The 12,654-nt window shown below is 44.7% G+C and overlaps 1 protein-coding gene across 1 annotated transcript in view; it reads right to left on the bottom strand.

The window, feature by feature from the left end:
• ZNF652 (zinc finger protein 652) overlaps positions 1 to 6,107 on the bottom strand; it is an 80,025-nt gene extending 73,918 nt beyond the window's left edge. Inside the window, exon 1 of the mRNA XM_090291314.1 lies at positions 5,987 to 6,107. The gene's annotated coding sequence lies outside the window, so the exon portion shown is untranslated. The remainder of the gene's footprint in view (positions 1 to 5,986) is intronic.
• Positions 6,108 to 12,654: the final 6,547 nt, after the last annotated feature.

Raw genomic sequence — 12,654 nt, 5'->3', positions numbered from 1 at the left:
TCAAAAAACAAACACACACACTTTACAACGTGTTTCAATGTTCATAGGTCACTTATATTACTTTAGATACATAAAAATGATACATTCAAAAGGGTGAAAACAGTTCATGAGGTTCTAGTTATAAATCTCATTTTGTAAGTCACACAGTGTAATTAAGAAGTTATATCCCATTGAATCCCAAAAACTAGATCAAATTTTCAAAGCTGAATAGTATAAATAGGTTAAAGGCTATTTTTCACTAACATCAAAGACAAAAAGGAATCACCCAACACTATATAACTTTATGAAATCCAGGTAAGAGTCATAACCCTCTGATGCCACATGCATAGTGAACCAAAAACTCAGGCTACAGAGTCATTCTCTGCAACATTTCCATTTCTCTTCTTTTCTAACAATCCCTTCTCACCACACACTCATTGGTTTATCAATAAGCTGACAGAAGCATCTAGCTATCTACTAGGTCGCTTTACTCAAATAAATCAGAAAAAATAATAGTTAAAAAAATAGCCCCCTGCCCTGGCTGGTGTGGCTCAGTGGACTGAGCGGTGGCCTGCAAACCAAAAGGTCACAGGTTCAATTCCCAGTCAGGACACATGCCTGGGTTGTGGGCCAGGTCCCCAGATGGGGGCATACCAGTGGCAACCAATCGATGTAGCTCTCACACAACAATGTTTCTCTCCCTCTTTCTCCCTCCCCTTTTCTCTTTCTAAAAAATAAATAAATAAATTCTTTAAAAAAAAAAATAGCACCCTTCCTCCCAAGAAAAAGTTTACATACAAAATGTATTTTAGTTGAGAAAAAATATGTAGCTCAATCATCTAAATTTTATCTGTTTACCTAGTCTGGGTTCACACAGCATAAGTGCTGTTATTATTAAACATTCTAGCCAAGATTAAATTTTTTTAAGTGTTCTGCAAAATCTAAGGTGAGAGAGGCTAAGATCATTATTTGCCAGTCCTTTATCAGCAATCCAATACTAGTGACTGATTCCACTGATGGGCAAACCCCTAGAAGTAGCTCAATAATAAATGAAAATAAGGATTAGCAGACTCCCTTGAGGAAAATCTTGCTGTATCACTGATGTGTCTAATTTACCTGAGAAGTCTCTAGGTAACTCTTGTGGGCTCACAGACTTAACACAATAATATTCTGCAAAAATGACAGAATAATTTATTTCTATAGAACCCAAGATATCCTATTTTTAAAGCTCTGTGCACTGAATAAAACTCTTAACTATGCCCTTGAATCTACTTTTCAAAGTAATCAATCTCTTAAACTGTTTAAAAAAAGAAAAAGATGATGTCATAGTTTACCATAAAGTGGCCTTTTTGGCTAAAAACAAGGCTAGGAACCACACACACAATCTGTAGGAATAGGCCTAAAGGTGGAGAGCTGATAAGATTGATAGGTAAAGAGACTTAACTTCTCTTTCCTTCTCCCACCAAAGCAGAAATGCCTAAGGCTCTCAAACCTAGAGCTACCACTAATAACAGTTTATAATCAAAACCTCAGAAGAGCAATAGGAATTCTTTGAGAAAAATGCTCATAATTAAGTGTTTGTAAAAATCAAAGATAAACAAATAGATTAACTAAATTAAGCATCTGATGCCTTCACTGATTCTACCAAGCACTAATTTATGGCTTGTGTTAACCATGAAGATCTGCACAAGGCTTTGCATGTGATTCGATTCTGGACACAGAACTCATTGAGATACATTAATGTCCTGAAACACCCCTTTTACCATATAAACTCTGAATAGGCTTAAAACAAGCACAGCCTGTGGGTAATACTGTAGAATTTGGAGCAAAGTTTTATAGTCTCCACCAAGTGCAGCCAGTCATAGAGCAACTAATCAAAGGTCCAATAAGCGCACTGCACCTGCAAGGCTTAAGTATGCTCCAAGATAAATATTTGCAATTTTTTTCACCCCAAATCTGCACAAATGAAAGTATGCAGATTGAAGCACCAGACTTCTAAATCTTATAAGCCAAAATGATCCATAGTTACGCTCTGCATCAACGTGTCCTACCATTTATTGAGTCCTGAATTACTCCCTTAGTACGAGTTCCAGGAACTCTGCTAGAAGTCTGTATGCATTACCTCTCTCTTACCCTCATAACAAATTCCGTTCTGCTGATGAGGACACAGACCTGAGAGGTCAAGGTGACTTGCCCAAGGCCATAAAGCCAGTAAATGGTGGAGCTGCGATTCACACCCAGTTCTGCCTGGCTCCAAAGAAGCATCTCCTTGCTCCTCTTTCAGCGGAAGTCACAAACTACAACACCTGTTCACCTCCATCCAAGTAAATTCAAGTGCTAACTGACAGAAACGATGACAAATAGATGAGAAAATTATCATACCTAAAAGCATAGCACAAGACCCAGCACGGAAATGCAGTCATCTCCTTTAGGATAACCAGTTCTAAAGGCTATGTTTCAAAATACAAGACATTCCACAGGGTATTTTTGTTGTATTGTTGGCTGTCTCTCAACTGACTTCAGAACAAAGGAAAAGAAAATTGAGCGTATATCCACATTTTTTGTCTAATTATCTAAAACTCTTTAGAAAAGGGCTTTTTAACAGTTCACTTTTACAGTTTACTTCTTCTATAGGCTTCAGACACGAAAAACAAAATCACATCAGTAGCATTACTAATCAACTTTTTTTTCTACAGGCTTGAAAAGTATTTTCTTACCACACTACAAGATTATTTCCCATACTTAGAGCAGAAATGAAAACAGCTCTGGGTGTCACGAATCAGATCTTGAGGCCACAGTTGCAGAACGTAGGTGCTGTTTCCCTTCAGTAGGAGCTGCTGATCTGAAACCTCCTAAGGGAAGGGTGTCTGAAGAAAAGTGTTGAAGAAACTAAAGCAAGCTGTTTGTATTAATGAGGGAGCTGCTGGCACCACTACTCCTTAAGTGTTGCACTGCTATGCAATTGTTTCCCAGCTTCCCAGCTCGGATTCTGGCAGAGAGAATGCTGTTCTCACAGCTATACGTGTTATGTGATCAGCTGCTCGGTGGTGTGTGAGTGTTTAACTAGGTAAGTGACTGGTTAGAAGAGGTTCTGCCATATTAAAAATCAAGGAAGCACTGAGTCCAGAGATTTTAATGAGCTGTCACTATACTATGCTGACAAAGAAAAGTGACATATTTGCAACTTTGAAATGGTTTGGGTTTGGGATAGACAAATAACTTCTGACAGTAAAACTTGACGCATGACATGAACAAAAATTAAAACCTGTAATATAAGCCACTTCAAGCATGTTTATTAGGTAATAAAAAATGCGATATTTGCAATCTCAGCATGCTTTCAAACTTCTTAGGGTACACTGCATAATTATTAGAATAAATGCTACTTTTCAGGTATGTGGAACAGTTTCTATGCAAAATTCCAAGGCTCTGTTTCCTTGCAAAAAGCTGTTCATAACATGAATTCCTTAGCTTCTCAGAACCCCTGAAGTACAAAAAATATTAAGGTCTCAAAGGATTTTTTAAAAGGTTGTTTACTTATTTTTAGAGAGAGGGGAAGGGAGGAAGACAGGGAGAGAAACATCGATCGGCTGCTCCTCATATGCACCCAACCACACCCCAACCAGGGACCAAATCTGCAACCCAGGCATGTGCCCTGACCAGGAATCCAACCAGCTACCTTTTGCTTTTGTGATGATACTCAACCCACTGAGCCACACCAGTTAGGGCGAAAATGATTCTTTAAGTGAAAAATATTGTCAGAATTATAAGCTCCTCGAGAGCTGGAGACTGCTTTTATAACGTTATTGTCCATCACAACACTATCACAAAGCTAGAATAAATGTCTTGGCTCAAAATGCAGAGTCTCGGTACAGAGTGATTTAAGCAAGAGTAGTTGACATTTGTCCCTTGCTTATTGATAGAATGATCAAAACATTCATCCCTAGTTCTATTATTTTAAACATGGAGGCTGAGCTCCCTAACTACAATTAAAATCCTTCCATTAAAACAAAATTTAAAAACGAATGATTCTGATGGCAATGTCACCCTGCATAAAGACATAAAATCATATTTAATAAAGTTGAAAACATCTTCATGGAGCAGGTGCTCTATTATAGGAATGATAGAGCCTTCTTTGAAGAGATCAGATCAACCTCAACCAACACAGAAAGATTATGGACAGGCATCATAAAACAGACCACTGACCTCACTGTTGAAATCTGCTACTTTCAGTTAAAGGGCAAGGAACATACATTATCAGCTGGTCAAATTTAGACAAATTATTTTGACTCCAGTTTTAACTTTTTCTGAAACTCTCACAATACATGGAAAGACACATACGAGTGTATAATCTGCTTTGTTGCTTATTGCTCGGGACCAAAGTAATGCCAAACCTTGAGAAAAACAAACAAACAAAAAAAAACGCACAAAACTCAAATTCCTTTCACTTTTGCATAATACAGATCTTAACCTGAGGTCCCAGGACCAGCTTCAAGATGACTGTAATTACATGCAAAATTATCTATTTCATTAAGAGGGCCCCAAAGGCTTCGATGGTCCCAAAGAAAGGTTAAGAACCACTGAAACAGACATTTTCAGGTTCACTAAAACTCAGCAGTAAACATTCCTAAACAAAATTATACTAGAAGTAGTATCTATCTGAATACATGTGCAGAGTCCTGATACAAACAACCAAGCCGCCTGCCAGCTCTGAGGATCACAGTGCAGCTCACCACTCTCAAATCAGCTTTACATGGGAACATCACCTGCATTCAGCACAACACACTCACACATGCCAACCACAGCAGCTTTTCATTCCCTAAGCACACACATGTTGTCAACAAAGCATGTGCTAGTTACCATTCCCAGAACAATACCGGCCTGGTCATCTCTGGGGAAAAAAATACACATTCTTCACAAAATATTACCTTACTTACTTACTATGCCTTAATGGTAGATGTTAAACATTACAACAACATAAAAGAAATTCCCACACACTATATGTATCTGATTCACCGGGAAAAAGCATCACTCAGATATCACTGAGGGTCTACGGGAGATGCATATAAGCGAAACACTATAATAATGATGCTGGAGCATGGGGACAATCAAAGACAGACTCAGGCAGGAACATGGTGGAGGAAATCACCCTTCTCCAAAGGCAAAAGCACATTCCTTTGACTGGCACAAGCCATTCCTGACAATGGATCCCGATGACAGTGGCTGCTCGGCAATCAGGAAGAGTGTGGTGCGTGTGTGTTGTGGGGGAGGGATGCACTAGATGTGATCAAAGACTGGCCCCCTTCAAAGAGCATATGGGATCTTAAATTGTCAAGGCAGAATTGGAGGGTGAGGCAGGGGCATTTTTCATTTCTACAGGAGACATCCTTCGACAATGAACATGCTATGTGCCCATGTAACAGGGGTGTCACTACCTTCAATGTCTCCAATCTAAGAGTCTTTAGTAGAGCCTGATTGGAGGGGAGGAAGAAGTGGGGGTTGGAGAAAGGTCTGCATTACCCTCTGGGGTGAGTGTTGGGCGGCTGTATACTAGATGCATTTTATCTTGGGCGGCACAATCCTCCCTGGGGGTTGGAGGTTTGGGCGCAACCGCAGGGCGGGGGAGGCAGTGGGTGCAAGCCACCAGCTGCTGGGCAGGAGAACGTTCGCAGGAAGACTAGTGCGAACCTCCCCTTGGCCCGCTAACCCGTGAAGACCCAGCCTCCCCTCGGGCCTCGGGGCCAGCAGACTGTAAAACTGCAGCCCAACCTGGGTCCGGGAGGGAGGGAGCGGAGGGGCAGTAGCAGGCGCCTTCGGCCCAAGCGCGGAGCCAGAAGAGCGCAGCTCTCCGGGCCTCCCGGCAGGATGGGGGCTGCTCCGGCCTAGTGCACGCAGTTGCCTCTGCGAAGGGTTAACCCGGCGCTCAGAGCCCCCGCTGGCCAAGCGGGCGGATTCAAGAGGTGAAGCCGCGATGTGGTGTGTGCGTGGGGGGGCTGGGGCCCCTACTCACCCGGGCCGGCCGCCGCCGCCTCCGCCTCCGCCGCCCCGACCGCTGCCTCGGCGGTCCATCCTGCGGCTGGGGGCCTGTAGCCGCGGTGCTCGAGTAACAGCCGCCGGCCGGGCCGGCCCCTCCCCCCCCGCCCAACGTCTGTCCTCAGGGCCGCTCCGCAGACCCGGCCTCGGCCGCTGCCGCTGCCGCCGCCGCCGCCGCCGCAGCGCTACGTGGCCGCCGCTCCGACGTCTCGCGACTCCCTTCCGAGCGCGCGAGGGCGAGCGGGGCTGGCGGGGCGGGCGGCGCGCGGGGAGGGAGGCAGGGGAGGGGGTGTGCGCGTGTGGATGTGTGTGCGGAGAAGGGGGCAGGGAGGAAGGGAGAGCGGCGACGAGAGCGCGCGCGCGCGCGCCCGCGGCCCCTTCCCTCGCCGCCCCCCCCACCCTACAGGGATCCCGACACCTCCCTCCGCCCGCCCCCCTGGCATCCCGGCCACTGGGCGCGGCGGGCGCATGCGCAGCCCCTGGGGCTGGCCCTAGTGCACCTTTTCTCCCTCCTGCCACTTTGTGAGCGCTCCGCCGTCCAGATAACCGCCGAGTCCCGCTCCACCCCCGCCCTCCCCCACTCCGCCCACTCCCGAGCGCACAGGTAAAGGCGTGGACTGCGCGTGCGCACCGCTCTCTCTGGGTCTGGGGGCGTGGTTGCTGAAAGGAAGCCAAACTGTCGAGTGGGAGGGAGACTTGGGCAGGGGTTGTGGGGGCTCTACGAAATAGGGGGCGGGTTAGGATTAGGCAAAGGTGAAGTGAAGCAAGGGGGACCGAAGTAGAAAAGTGGGCCCAAGTGAGATTTAGAAGTAAAAGAGCTTTTGGTTCATGAAATAAAGTAAAAAAAAATCTTGACTGTGGCCTCCTTGTTAAAGGAGGGCTGTGTGAGTGACAGAGGACAGAAATAAAGAAGGCAGAATATAAGCAGTGTGGCCATTGGCCAGATAAATGAGACAGCTAATAAAAACTGGAGAAATTTAGAGATTTCCACAGTGGTCTGAAAAACAATTTGAGAGCCGGCGCTTGTTCTGTGGCCAGGAATAGGGAAGGGGATGTGTTCGCTTGAGACATAGAGCTGCTGCAAGAAAGGAAGCCTCCATTATAAGTATTACAGCATTATGACTAATTAGCTTTTAATCAGTAATATAATTAATGGTACTCTTAGCTAACGAGGTAGCATTTATCCAAGTTCAGAGCCAAGAGAGGGTGTCCATAATTGAAAGTGTTTAGACTACCGAGAGAGGGAATGAAGGAGGTAAGGGCGGAGAAGATCCAAGACAGCAACTTGAAGGATCTGGATGACCTTGTGTTGCCATAATCCAAACTTCCTTGATGTTTTCCAAATCTTATCCTAATTGCAACTCCTGATCCTCCTTCTGTTATTAAAAGCACACTTAACAAATGTTCTTGCACTAAGGCTGACCTCTCTACACATTTTTAATACAGATGCAGCCACTTCTCCCCAAAATAGCACTCTCTACCAAAAAAAAATTTTTTTGTAGGATGTAAAAATGACCTGAGTCTGGGACAATATTAGAGATGAGATCGAAACTTTATAAACAAGGGAATTCAAGGTCCCCTCCAAAAACAGATGCTTGGTTTTTATTACACTTGGACTTCAGACGCCAGGGATGGTAATTTGGCAACTTTAGGTCATGTTCTTCAATAGTGGATAAACACTAAAAATGATACCATGTTTCAGCAGGTAGAGAAAATCTTCAAGCGGAACAGGAAGAAATAAGCATGAGTAGTAAAAGGAAAGACTTTGATCCAATGCAAGAAAGAACTTGGCATCTGTGGGGGCTGGTGAGCCCAGAACATCTGACAGATGTCTAGCTTGGCTTCTAGGACACTTGATCTCTTTCCCACAGGGCTATCCTGCTTGGAAGAGGAGGGGTGCAGAATGATAGCTAAAGAAACAAGGTGACTTTCCAGTCTCTAACTCTCCACCCACAGGCCAACCCTCTGAAGCGCTCCTAGTAATCAAAACGGTAACATTATTACCTTCTGTTTGAGAAGTGCTTTTATGTTTTTTTCAGGGAAGTTAGGTTCATTATCTCATCAGATCTTCCAGCAACCCTGTGAGGCAGGCAGGACAGGTATTATTCCCAGTGAAGAAAAGTCAGGCCAAGGAATGTTTAATAGCTCAGCCAAAGTCACCCAGTCCAGTAAACAATGGAGTCAGAACAAGATCCAGTTTGCGACTTCCAGTGTACTGTTCTTTCAGAGGGTTTGACAGGCCCACTCTGAAAAACTGCTACATATTCCCGTAGGGTAAGAACAGGTAGCCTTAGCATTTGATGGAGAGTGATTCTAATATTCAGTTCTATATCTACATTTTCTTTATTCAATTTTTTTCCCCCTTCTACCTCTCCAAGACCCTGGGGACTTGTCCCTGTGTATCTGAAACCTTAGTGACTTGGAAGGCCTTGGACCTCAGGGCTAGTAAGGAAATCCCAGTTCCTCTGCTCTCGCTCTCTCTCTTTTTTTTAAGTTGTAGTGTGAATATAGGTTGAGCTTCTTTCTTTTTAAAAAAAAACCTTCACCTGAGGATATGCTTATTGATTTTAGAGAGAGTCTGAAGAGAGAGACAGAGACAGAGAGACATCAGTTGCCTCCTGTATGTGCCCCAACTGGGGATCGAACCTGCAACCTTTCGGTGTACAGAACAACGCTCCAACCAACCAAGCCTCATAGCCAGGGCCCTTGCTCTCTCTTAACTCCTCTGCTTCATGAATGTACCAAATGAAAGGGGCTGCCAACCAGTGTCATCACTTCACATGTCAAAAGAAGAGGGCATCTGCTCTTAGACTACTAGTTTCAATGCCTCCCTTCCTCACCTGCTGGCACTGCAGCTTAGCAGTCACGGCAGACAACATTTAGCACCTACACCTGGCATTATTGCAAGATCAGGCTTCTGTCATTCTGGTTTCCTGGCCTTGGGTAGAGTTCTTCACTAACATTCTTATTAAAGCAGTGGTCAGAAACCAGCAGAACCCATTTTTTTTTAATTAAAAAGTTTTAATAAAAAGTTCTATACACTTTGACAGTTCTGAAAACCTTCAAAGATTTCATTTAAACAGCAGCAGAGCAATCTGGTTTCCGTAGAGTGAGCTGGATGGCTTGGTACAAGCTTCCTGTTCACTGCATTTCTTTGCTCCCCAAGTTTCCAAGGATGTACCCCTAGTCAGTTCTTGCCACCTGTACTTATATAGGGGCCGTGGCTGTGGCATCCTGCCTGTGCTTGAACTAATATAGTCCTGTCCAAGCACACCGGACTCGGAGCCAGAGCCCTGGTCATGGTCTCTTCGGCTCCCATACTTTAGTGTTGTGACCTTTGCTCAATCACTTCACCTTTTCAGCTTTGTAAAAAGAGGGGATTATATGGCTCTTAGAGACTTCCAGATTGGATACCTAGGATTTTACTCTAGAAAGCTGACTATGTTCATTAATATCTTATAACTCCATTCCTTTCCTAAGAATTACTACTCAATTCTCATCTCTAAGCCCTTCTTACAGGAAATTGCCCCTTTTACAAAATGGATCAAGCTGTTCTGGACTCTGCTTTTTCATTCACTTTTTCTCATTTCTCCAAGTGACAGTGTTTAGAGACAGCTCAGAAAGCTGGACTTCTGGCTTTTCTATCATGGGGCTTGGATGCATACGGGCACTCATGCATGCATATGTATACGTCTTAGAGGATATAGCCTTCACTCGGTGCACCTCACCTCCCATCACCCCCACTTGAATTCTAGTGAAAAGTTGAAGTAAATGCCAGAATGCCCTAGAAGAAAAAAAGAGGATGCACTAAAAGGCCAGCTCCGTGACTGCAGCTGTTTCACCTTGGGGACAGACCTAGGGAGGCTATTGGGATAGTCAGTGTCACTGGAGTCTCAAACTCAGTGTTAGCTGTAACATGACCTGGGCCTGTCGTTTGGTTCACAGCTCCCTATAGCTGTGTCTCCGTACATCAGCTTCACTGTTTGAAGCATCTCAGAGTTGGGATTTTGATTATTCTGGTATCCTTATCATCAAAATGCATCTTATAATTTTTTTAAACCCTATTTATATGACAATTTCTACAACTCTTTCTTCCATGTTACCTCATTTAATCCTTCCCTCAATTCTAGGACGTAGGAAGGGCACAAAAGTTTGCTCCCACTATTTATTTTCCACAGAATGAAACGAAGTCCAGATTTTGTTTTTAGAAGATTTTATTTATTTATTTTTAGAGAGAGGGGAAAGGAAAGAGAAAAAGAGGGAGAGAAACATGATGTGTGAGAGATTGGTTGCCTCTCTCCCGCCCCAACTGGGTACCTGGCCTGCAACTCAGGCATGTGCCCTAACTGGAAATTGAACTGGCAGCCTTTCGGTCCACAGGCCTGTGTTCAATCCACTGAGCCACACCAGCCAGGGTGAGGTCTGGACTCTTCCGGATTTTAAGGGTCACACGGCCAGAACTAAAACCTGGATCTCCAGGGTCCAAGTCCAGGACTTCTGTGTCACACTGTACTGCAGCCCTTTGCTGGACACCATACAAGGCAAATTGAACAGGTGTGGTCTCTGCTCTCTGGAAGTTTGTACTCCAACAGACAGCCATGATTCCAGCAAACATAAAAGGACAAAGCGATTCCTAGTCAACTCATGCCAATAAATAAATGAGTTAAATAGATAAGGAAATCCATGTTTTCCTGGTTTACAAATGTTTTCTAATTCCAGTTGGGTAGAAAGGACAATGTTAAGGAGGCTAATGTTTGAGGCCAGTCCCAACTCTGCCTGCTTGCTTTGCACATTGGAAAATATTTGTAGCTGCACTGTATGCCCTCTCCCCTCTTTCTCTTCAACATTCTATCAGCTTTCCTGAAGCACCTATCAAGTGTCACATGAGGTGGAAATCACAGACCATTAAGAAATATCTTCAACAATTTTTCTAATTCCTAACCACTGCAAAAGCATCAGTTAACCCTGCATATACCATCACTATTGATAGAAAAGCAATCAACTCGGTCTCCATCCTATTGTTACAGGGCCTGAGATTCATCTTTATCCATATAAAATGGCCAGTCAGGACAGTGAGGAGGTAGACTTTGGAATTTGAGGGACATTGGTACTAGCGAAGTGAGGCCACCACACCACCTGCAACAGCTTAGCTTCCTGGCTAGTAAAGCAAAGGCATAGAGGATGTGGGCAGCTGAGGGCAGGGACCCGGCAGGTGAATATCCTCCTGTGTCCAAGTGAAACTTTGCAGCCCACTTCCTTACCTGGGGGATTCCACCTCAGGGTCTGTCTACAGCAGAGTGCTCTAAGGTAGTCAGGCCCGCATTGTGTCTGACTTTTAGAGAGGCTCACAGATTCTATTAGGCAGCAACTTTAATTGTTGTTTGTAATTGATGCGACATAGGCCCCACAGGAATGTGCTGAGGTCCAATTGAAAAGATGGCTTTGTAAAAATTGGAGTTAATTAATTAAAGAAGGCAGTTGCACGGGGCTGTGTGTTAGTGCCAGACTGCGTAACCCTAAGCCAGCCAACCCACCCAACCGGCCTCACCACCTGAAGAACAATCCCCACGTTCTCACGAAGGTGGGAATGGGAGACCTGGGATGTGGCACAGGAAGTGGGGACTGAAAGGGAAAAGGGTGGGGTTCAAGGAACCCTCTCTTAGCTTCCATGACCCCCCAAAAGGCTTGGCTTTGAGAACTGTTTGAGCACCAAAAGATGTGTTGGGTGGGGCTAGGAAACTGCAGAAAACGGGAGGCAGAGTCAAATGAAGTGAGATGGTGGGGGAGGGGGAGCAAATGGAGGAGGAAGGTGCAGAGCTGGGGTCTGGAACAGGAGGAGCCAGAGCTGGTAGCAGGAGGAAAGAATGATGGAGCCATTCAGGTAGAAACTGAGAATCTTCTGATTCAGGGGCAGATAGGACCCTGTGGGAGGAACTCAAAGGAAATGGGATGTGGATGTGGGGGCGGCAACATGGTGCCTGGGGCCTCTGGCATTCAGAGAAGGTATTAATTAAACCCTGACCTGAGGTCATTAACAGAGCTGTGGCAGCTTTTCATAGGAGTTGGTTTAAGAACAATAACAACAATAATAACAATTAACGATAATGAGACCTTATCTGCAGTAAGTTGTTTCTAGAGCTTTGTAGGCATTAAGTCATTAATTCCCCAGGCCCCTGAGGGCCACCTTTTTCTAGAAGTAGTGGAAGTGCAAAAGGACAGGCAATCCTTGTGCAGTTCCACCTGCTGCTATTGGCTGGTCGGTTTAGTTCACTTACAGAGTGATAAAGGGTTCCTTTGGGCTTCATAAACTGTTACAGTCTTTTGCATTTAGAGTGTCTGAAATAGTGCTTAAAAGGGGTAAGTTCAGATAAAATACACAACTTCTTTGTGAAAACTCAAGTCCCATCTGAGAGCACCAGATTGAACAATATGCTGCATCAAAGAGTAGCCTGGAGATGACCGTGAAGTGGCCTGGAAGTGACCATCTTCACAGAGCTCTAACTGGAAGGATTGAACCTTGGCCTGCAAACAAGGTAGATTGATGGACTTCAGGTTTCTATCTACCCTCCACAGACCAACAAGGGAAATTTAGAGGGAGGGCTCCAGGGAAGTAAAAAGAGGAGGGTCATTCTAGAATGGGGGAGT

This window comes from Furipterus horrens, unplaced genomic scaffold (assembly GCF_987537825.1).
Source record: "Furipterus horrens unplaced genomic scaffold, mFurHor1.1.pri manual_scaffold_11, whole genome shotgun sequence".
Classification (NCBI taxonomy): Eukaryota; Metazoa; Chordata; class Mammalia; order Chiroptera; family Furipteridae; genus Furipterus; species Furipterus horrens.
The sequence above is the reverse complement of the archived record's forward strand: the minus strand, read 5'-3'. Positions and strand labels throughout refer to the sequence as shown.